General features: G+C 41.5%; 1 non-coding gene across 1 annotated transcript; it reads right to left on the bottom strand.

The window, feature by feature from the left end:
* Positions 1-8,523: 8,523 nt before the first annotated feature.
* TRNAS-GGA (transfer RNA serine (anticodon GGA)) lies at positions 8,524-8,590 on the bottom strand. The gene has a single exon. It is a non-coding gene; the product is annotated as a tRNA-Ser (tRNA).
* Between the last annotated feature and the right edge of the window lie 256 nt (positions 8,591-8,846).

Here is an 8,846-nt window from a genome sequence, read left to right as displayed (position 1 = left end):
CAGTTGCTTCGGAAAGTAGACTGTATGGCATTATACCCCATCGAGGTCCCTTCCCTCTCTAAACCCCACCTTCACAGGCTCCACCCTCAACTCTCCAGGTGTTTCCAAACCCAGCGTTGACAACCTAGTTGGAATGGCAGCAAGTGGTGGCAGCAAATAGAAATTAGAGACTGTGTTCCTAAGATCCATAGAGTTCTTCAGCAAATCATCAAGGATTCTTTTATCAGTCTAAATACTCTATCAGGCTAAGATGTGGAATATTGGGCTTCAGTGTGGAAAACTCAGCATCAGAGCCCTCATACTGCCAGGGCCAGTGTACGGGAGTAGGCAAAGTAGGCACTTACCTAGAGTGCCACCTGGCCTAGGGGGCACCCAGTGGTGCCCCCTCACCGACGTGTGACTCTGGCTCCTGACTGCTGTCACCTTGTCCTCTCCCACCACCAAGCTGCCCTCAACAAAGGGAACCCCCCTCCCTCTCCCCAATGGGCAACTTGGCCTCCCACCTTGTCCTGTCCCATCACCGTCCTTCCTGGTGCGGCCAGCACTCACTTATTCTTACAATTTTTTTATAACATCACAATTCTTTGAAAAATTAAAAATCAGTAAATTATAAATGTGAAAAGTTTCAGGTTTGGCGCTCTTCATTTCCCCTATATTTTTTGTAATAATTAGGGGGCAACGCTAGTGGGTGACTTGCCTAGGGTGCCAGAAAGTCTAGCACCGGCCCTGCATATGGCCATGAAGCTCACTAAGTGGCATTGGTCTAGTTGTACTCAGTCATATTTATACCTCATGTTTCTTCTCAATGGGAACCCATAGAGGCTTACAGCATTGCTCTCCCCACTACATTTCATAATAATAACCCTATAGGTTAGGCTGAGGAAGAGAAGGTGACTGGCCCAAAGATACCCAGTAAGCTTCATGGCTAGAGATGCCAGCCTTGGGGAGAACTCCTGAGATTACAGCACATCTCTAGACTACAGAGATCAGTTCCTTGGAGAAAACAGATGCTTTGGAAGGTGGACTCTATGTAGGGTTGCCAGTAGTGTTCCCTGTAAGCTGAGTTAGTGTGAGCTAGCTCATAGTTTTTTAGCCTCTGGCTCACACATTTTAGTCTTAGCTCAGGAAAAAAATGACTTCAGAGGAAACTGATTTATGTAGTAGCTCACAACTTTAATGCCACTAGCTCACAAATGAGAATTTTTGCTCAAATACTCCACAGTTTAGATAGCATTAGTTGCCAGGTCTGTGTTGGAAAATACTTGGAGACTTTATGGGTGGATCTGGGAGAGGGTGTGGTTTGGGGAGAGGAGGGACATAGAGAGGAAAACAATCAACGTAAGTTTGTCTATGGACTCTCTTTATATGCTTCCTCTTGCAAACACATATTATGTAATTGAATGCAGAATTTTAGATACTGAATTACAAAAACTAATGAGTGCTGCGAATAAATCTTGCTCCCCTCTGAATTTTGGAATTTCCCCGACTATTGGTCATTTGGCTTTTTATTTATCAACTCTCCATGTTCCAAAATTGTAGAGCATTTACCCTTGCCAGATGCAATACAATCCCATCAGCAGTTACCTATGGTAGATATAAAAAAAATCCCACTTTCATTAAGATTTTGTATATGTAATTTAAAACAAGTTGACTCATTGTCCCATATTCTTCTTTATTGTCCCCTATATGATACTATATGCCTTAGGTTTCTAGCCTCAGTTCTGTTCAATATGACAGGCTGCTCAGACGCTGTATAGGTTTGCTGTCTTCTGAATGATTTGTCATCTGAAATAACTGAAAAGGTTGCTTTATTCTTGAGTCTGGTAATCAAGTATCGATTGTCCAATGTATAGCTGCATATGACTTTTTGTTATTTCTATAGCTGTTTGTTTGTAATCTGATATATGCCAATAAAGTCTTTTGAGTTTGAGAGGAGGGACATCAGTAGGGTATGATGCCATAGAGTCCACCCTTCGAAGCAGCCATTTTCTCAAAGGGAGCTGATCTCTGCCAGCTGGACATGAGTTGTAAAAGTGGGAGATATCCAGGCCCCACCTGGAGACTGACACTCCTAACTCTTTGGCACTGTACCCCACTGAGGTCCGTGTCCTCCTTCCCAGGCTCCACCCCCAAATCTCCTGGAGCTAGCAACCTTACCCCCACCCCTAAAAGGTGGCCATGGTTGAACCCGGCAATCCTACCTGAGTGGGGCTCATTTATTTAATTGTTGTTTTCATTTATAGTCAGCCTTTCTCCCTGGGCCTCAAGGTAGAGTACAAGCATGTTTTTTTAACAGTACTTTTCAGTCAGTCCATAAGTAGATTATAAAATAAGATAACGACATTTGAATTGAAAAAGGATGGTTCCATTTAAACAGAATACAATTTAGCTGGGATTGTAGAACAGGAAACCAAGCAACCAACCAAGAACAATGAATGCAAACGTATCTGTTTTAAAACAAGGTAATTCTTTATCCCTAATAAAGGTCACCTCCTGAGCTGACACATTACACCGCAGTTTCGCTCCCTTTCCAAGAATGCCTTCCCAAGCCATTCTGTTTAGCACCTTTTGCAGAATGAGAGAAGTGTGGGGGCCTGCCTGATAGCCTCAAGCAGACTGTTCCATTACGGAGGAGTCATCACAGAGATATTGGGCCACTGCCAATTTTACCTAGTTGCTTGGAGACACCTTCAGACAGCTTTGTTCAGATAAGTGGAGCTGTCAGAACAGAACACAGCAGGAGAGGTGGTCCTGCAAGTATTTGGGTCCCATGCCTTTAATGGCTTTGGGTACTCCAATGCCCAGCCCGTCGCGGCCTCCACCAGGGATGGTAAGGCGCCAGCCGGTACGTTAAGCGGTCGGTACACCAGCCAGATCACCAATCCCTCCCCAACGTCCCACATCAGGTCAGCACATTTAATGCCCCGTATCTCCGGGGCCGGGAGAGCCCTGAAGGAGTAAGCCTCTCGTATGAATAGTGCTACTCCTCCCCCCGCCTGCTAGTCCGGGACTGGTAAAAGACCGAGTATCCCGGGGGAGCCATTTGGGAGAGAGTCACGGTCTCCCCATCGCACACCCAGGTCTCGGTCACGCATGCCAGGTCCACGTCCTGCTCTAGCAGGAAATCTCAAAGGATAGCGGTCTTATTATTAATGGACCTGGCATTGCATAACACCAGTGTCGGAGGCGAGTAAATTCGCCTGGCCCCACTACCTGTCACCGTCGGGATGGGACGCAGGCTGGAAGGTGGTCGAGCACTATCATGTCTTGGCCTCCTTCGCTTATAGGTCTGCCTGCTCCCACCGTCATACCTTCCCCTCCCCAGGAGTACCGGAATCCCCAGGCCAGTCATCTTCTACTGGTGTACATTAGCTCATCAACTGGCAGTATCTAAAAACCTATACCCTCTTTAGACCTCTTGTTTCCAACCAGTAAAATGCCAGCTACCAATACCCACTAGTTATTAAATTTAAGTCCCTCCCCCAATCCACATCTATCTCCTTAGCTAACACTAATTAAATTAATACGTCCCTTGGCTCCTTAATTAAAACCTTCCCCAGCTAATACTCATCTACAATTAATTTGCCATCAATAAATAAATTTTTGCCCTGTATCCTTCCAGAAAAGTTTTTCTGTTAATAAAACATTCCTGTAATGTAATGATCGATGATGATAATAATGAAACATGTCTATTTAATCACAGGATTAGGTTTCAGGGTGGCTTTCTACTCTGATGTCTCCATATGAAGCTCCCCTAAGCTTACTGCAGTTGAAATGAGACATTCTTTACCTCAAAAATCCTGTTAACTCCTATCATCCAAATGATTGACTTAGACTTTTGACCCACTTTTTGCGCTGTGCTTTATCCCAGATGCCAATTATCTGGTTAGAAACCCTTATTGTAGCCTTCATACTGATTCAAACCAGGGACAAGAGACGTTCCATGAGTAAAACTGAGGGAAGCAATTAGAGGATTCTGTAACGAGAACAAGGAAATGAAATCTAGAGCAGCAGCCATTTTGATGTTTATGTAAGAACTGTACAGAGCTAAAAGTTGAGTTCCTTTTTCACATTCTGGTCACTGCTTGTGCATACACTTATGTTCTTTAAGATTGGCACATGGGGCTTGAAGAGAAGAGTTTTGAATAAACTTTGTTGAATAATAAAAAAGCGGTAAAAGACTTTTATTCCCATGTTCATCCGGAACTCTGTTTACACTCTTATCGGTGCATATGACTACCAAGTTTTCCTATGCAAATGTCCATTCCACTGAGGTGGGAGCGAAAGCAAGCAAATACATCATCAGCAGCATACCTGAAGACTGCATCTGAATATGACCATATTCTTAAACTTTCCCCTCAGTTTTTTTTTTTTTTTTAACTTTGTAAAAGTTGAAAATTACCCCAGAAGCAAATTATTTATTATTTATTTATTACATTCAATTTCTATCCCGCCCTCTCCACAAGCGGACTCAGGGCGGCTAACAATTAATACTATAATACAATTTAAAACCAATAAATACAATTTAAAACATTTTTAAAAACATTTTGTGGTGCTATACAACTTTGGTATGGTGGGATCTTTTTTTTTTTGTTTGTTTTCTTTTTGCATTTAATTCTTTTGGCAAGATGTAATGCACTCCCAACAGCCAAATACACAGGAAGGCTTAAAGGTATTCCTTGGATTGAAAGAAATTGTTCTTGTGCATCACAGGATTTCAAGCAGGTGTTTGGTTCAACATCCAACTCTGCTCAGACGCAAGGTAGAACCTTAGCCCACAGGAACGGAATCTGAGCTTGGGCAGCCACTGCTATGTTGGCTTGCCAAGTGATCACCCAGCTAGCACCAGACCAGAACTATTATTTCTGCCTAGTGACATTATGTCTTACTATGGTGCTTGTCTTGCTTACTACTGCAATCATTTTATTTTGGGCCAATAATTGTGTATACTGTATGGTGTGGCTTTCCCGCCTGTGATGCACCTTTATTGTTTTATTGTTTTTTACCTGTTAATTTTAATGCATTGTATTAGTTTGCTGGTTGAACAAGGATTTTTTGTTCTTTAGTCGACCTCAGATATTTCCATTTTGGTGAGGAAAAGCCAAAAAACTCAAGAAGGATGATAGAAAACATGACCACACACACACACAGAGGTTACCAAAATATCTTCTGAAACATGTTTCACCTCTATCAAAACAAGCTTAGGATATGTTTTCCAAAAAGGAATGTATGACTATCCAGTTTGAGTGCCAGGTTCTTATAGAGGGGATCTGCTGCTAACACATTGACTTTGATCTTCCATTTAGGAACATGTGTTAATTTATAAGAAAAATTCAAAGTTCCACAGGCTCTAAGCAGGCCTAATATGTTAAAGAGTCAGCTTAAGACCTCACATCTGATTTTAATGGCTCCAGGCATTAAACAATGCATATTGCTTGTATCAAATAGCCAATTAAAAGGGTGGTGGGGCGGGGAATGGGAAACATATCAGGCTTCTTACAGCATTTAAAAACCATGCTAAAGGTTGTGTTTGCATGTGTAAAGATACTTGGGCTTCTGTTTGCATCCAAGGGAAGAGAATTCCAAGAATACTGTCCTATGCTCATTTGATGTCCTAATACAAAGTGCCGAAGGTTTTATTACGAGGATGTGAAGTTTTATTAAGGGACTGCAAATTATTCACAGGCAACAAAACAGTCTCTTTATGTATGTGGACCCGTGCAATTAAGTAAGGTGGGGACCTGACTTGGTTTTGATTACACTGGTTTTATTTTCCAGTCATTAGATTGGCTGCCATTCCAGACATCATTAAAAAATTACTTGAATCAATTAACAGACCAACAGCATTCTTGCTTTGCTCTTTGAAATACTCAAGAGCTTGTTACCAGACTGTTCATTCTGGTTGCAGCAAGAACGTAAAGACAATTGGGGCCAAAATAGACATCAGACTATGGGTGATGGGTGTCCTGCTATTATCCAAGGGAGAAAGCAGACCAGATCAAACTTATGGTTGCCAGTCTCCAAGTATTATGGAGATCTGATTTCCCTGGGGAAAAATTACTGCTTTGAAGCATGGAATCTAGTGTCATTATAACACCATGAGCTCCCTCCCTTCCCCAATCTCAGCTCTTGCAAGGGTTCATGCCCCGAAATCTCCATGAATTTTTCTAACCCAGAGTTGACAACCCTAGCTGAAAGTCCATTTTGGCCATTTCCATGTCAAATGAAAAAAAAAAAAAGTTGTAAATGAAATTCATGAAGCTCATCCACAGTGGTGGGGGGGGGCACTCTTGATTTTATAGTGATGTAGCGGTTAAATAAAGTGTTGGGCCAGGTTCTGGGAAGCCCAGGTTTGAATCACCACTATGCCATGGAAGTTTGGTGGGTGACCTTTGGAAAATGACATAAGCCTCTTTGAGTTCCCATTGGGTGGATAGGTGGGAAATAAATGAAAAACATAAGTAAATTTTATTACAGACAGATGTAACATCAAAAAAACATTTTAATATGTTGTCCTAACCATTGTGACTGCTTTAAGCACAGATTTTCTGAATGGAAACAACCTTTTAAAAATGCCTGCTGATGAATTTAAATGGGATGACTTATATCCATCTGTTTGGGTTCCTGTTTTGTCTACATGCTGTGTAGCAGTGGCAAAAGCACAATTTCCTCGAAATGTTTTCAGATGGTTTAATCACCCTTTGCTGATTTGGTCATAATTTCATGAACTTCAAGCAGTTTTTAGGAGTCAGTATGGTGTAGTGGATTGTTTTGCATTCTAATTCACTATCCACCCTCCATATGTACAACTGCTTTTCCTAATTCCATTTCATTGTCTAATAAAATGTGCTTGCACATGAAAAACTCACAACTTTAATAAAACTTTGTTGGTCTTTGTTCTTCTGCACCTAACTACATGTTACATTTCAAGGTGAATATTATTTTTAAATATTTTTTTTGTTTGGGATTTTTAAGGGAATACAGAATAGAGAAAAAGAGAATGGGGAAATGCGTAAGAAATATATTTAGCAGAAACATAAAGGGCAATTTTATAGATATATCTTAATCAAATATATGTGTATATAAGAAAAGTATATGGCATTATAACTTAAAATATGTGATGATATATATGGCGTTATAGCTTAAAATATATATGGCATCATAGCTTGTATATAGGCTTCCCAATCCCCAGGTCCCAGAGGGGGATCCCCCGGTTTTACAGGCTTCCCCCCTCCCCCAGCCAGCTGGCCAGCGGGGAAGCCCCGCCCCCACAGCCATTATGCACCTCCATGAACAATTCCCATAGGGAATGATGTGAAATTGATCCACGGGTATCGGGGGCTCTGGGGGGGCTGTTTTTTGAGATAGAGGCACCAAATTTTCAGTATATCATCTAGTGCCTCTCCCCAAAATACCTCCCAAGTTTCAAAAAGATTGGATCAGGGGTTCGAATTCTATGAGCCCCAAAAGAAGGTGCCCCTATCCATTATTTCCTATGGAAGAAAGGCATTTAAAAAGATGTGCATTTAAAAAGGCATTTAAAAAGATGAACTAGATGACTGTGGAGGTCCCTTCTAACTCTATGATTCTATGACACAAAATTATCAAAAAAATGTTTAAAAGTTCACAAGGGGCACCCATGTATTTCTCCTTCATTTCCCACTTGAGAGTTGCAGCACTTCTTTTTACATAAAAAAAAAGCCCTGGATAGCACTAAATTTGTCTTATATTTTGAATTTCACCAGATGTCCTTGGTGAGGTCATTACCCTTCAGTATGACCTTACTTCATTGGTAGTTGAAGATTAATATGAATTGACCATCCTGAACTTCTTGGACAAATCATGGGATATGTGACATCATGCCCATCATATATGCAACGAGGTGGCAACATGTTTTTTACTTACCCATCTGTTGTATAATGAAGATTTCGAACTACTGGGATAAACTCCTCTTCAATGTGAAGAGCTGTAGGAAAACATGTAGTTCAGTTATAATAAGCTAAAAAAATGCATATTTTTTTTCCCTTCAGGCATGTTTACATTCCGAGGTTTTCATGGAACTGTGAGGCAATTGACTCAAAGGAGTGAAAGTAACTTCATGAGAAGTCACTTGGGTGTGGGAAAACAATTATAACTGTTAATTACTGTGTTCATTTCACTATCTTAATCTAGCATCGTGTGCACTGTTCTACATAGATAGTATTATTAACTAACTGCAAGGAGATAAACGGAGATCATCACAAAGATTCTCATGCTTTTAGTAGCCATTTTGTGGTTAGCTGGGTATCTCGGATATATGAACAATGGGTGGGAGAGAGAGCTTGGGATGGATGTAGAAACTTACACTTTTATGTGTGGAATTTTCATGGATTCCCTTGCTGCACACATATGAACATATGAAGCTGCCTTATACTGAATCAGACCTTTGGTCCATCGAAGTCAGTATTGTCTTCTCAGACTGGCAGCGGCTCTCCAGGGTCTCAAGCTGAGGTTTTTCACACCTATTTGCCTGGACCCTTTTTTTGGAGATGCCAGGGATTGAACCTGGGACCTTCTGCTTTCCAAGCAGATGCTCTACCACTGAGCCACCGTCCTTCCGCGCACACACACACACACACACACACACACACACCTCACTGTTCCCAGGGGTACCTTGATCCTCAAGACAAACTAATGGAGCAGGGGGGAAGGGTGCAGCAGGGAAACAACCCCAGAGCAGAAACCTAGTTGAAGTTCTCTGCCCATGCAAGTTTATACCCAGAATTAACCTTTGTTGGTGCCACTGGACTCAAACTTTGTTCTGGATTTTAACAGTCATTCAGTTATAAAATCTCCCTGATTCTCAG

This window comes from Heteronotia binoei, chromosome 3 (genome assembly GCF_032191835.1).
Source record: "Heteronotia binoei isolate CCM8104 ecotype False Entrance Well chromosome 3, APGP_CSIRO_Hbin_v1, whole genome shotgun sequence".
Taxonomy (NCBI): Eukaryota; Metazoa; Chordata; class Lepidosauria; order Squamata; family Gekkonidae; genus Heteronotia; species Heteronotia binoei.
Note: the sequence above shows the minus strand (reverse complement) of the source record. Positions and strands in the feature narration are given on the sequence as shown.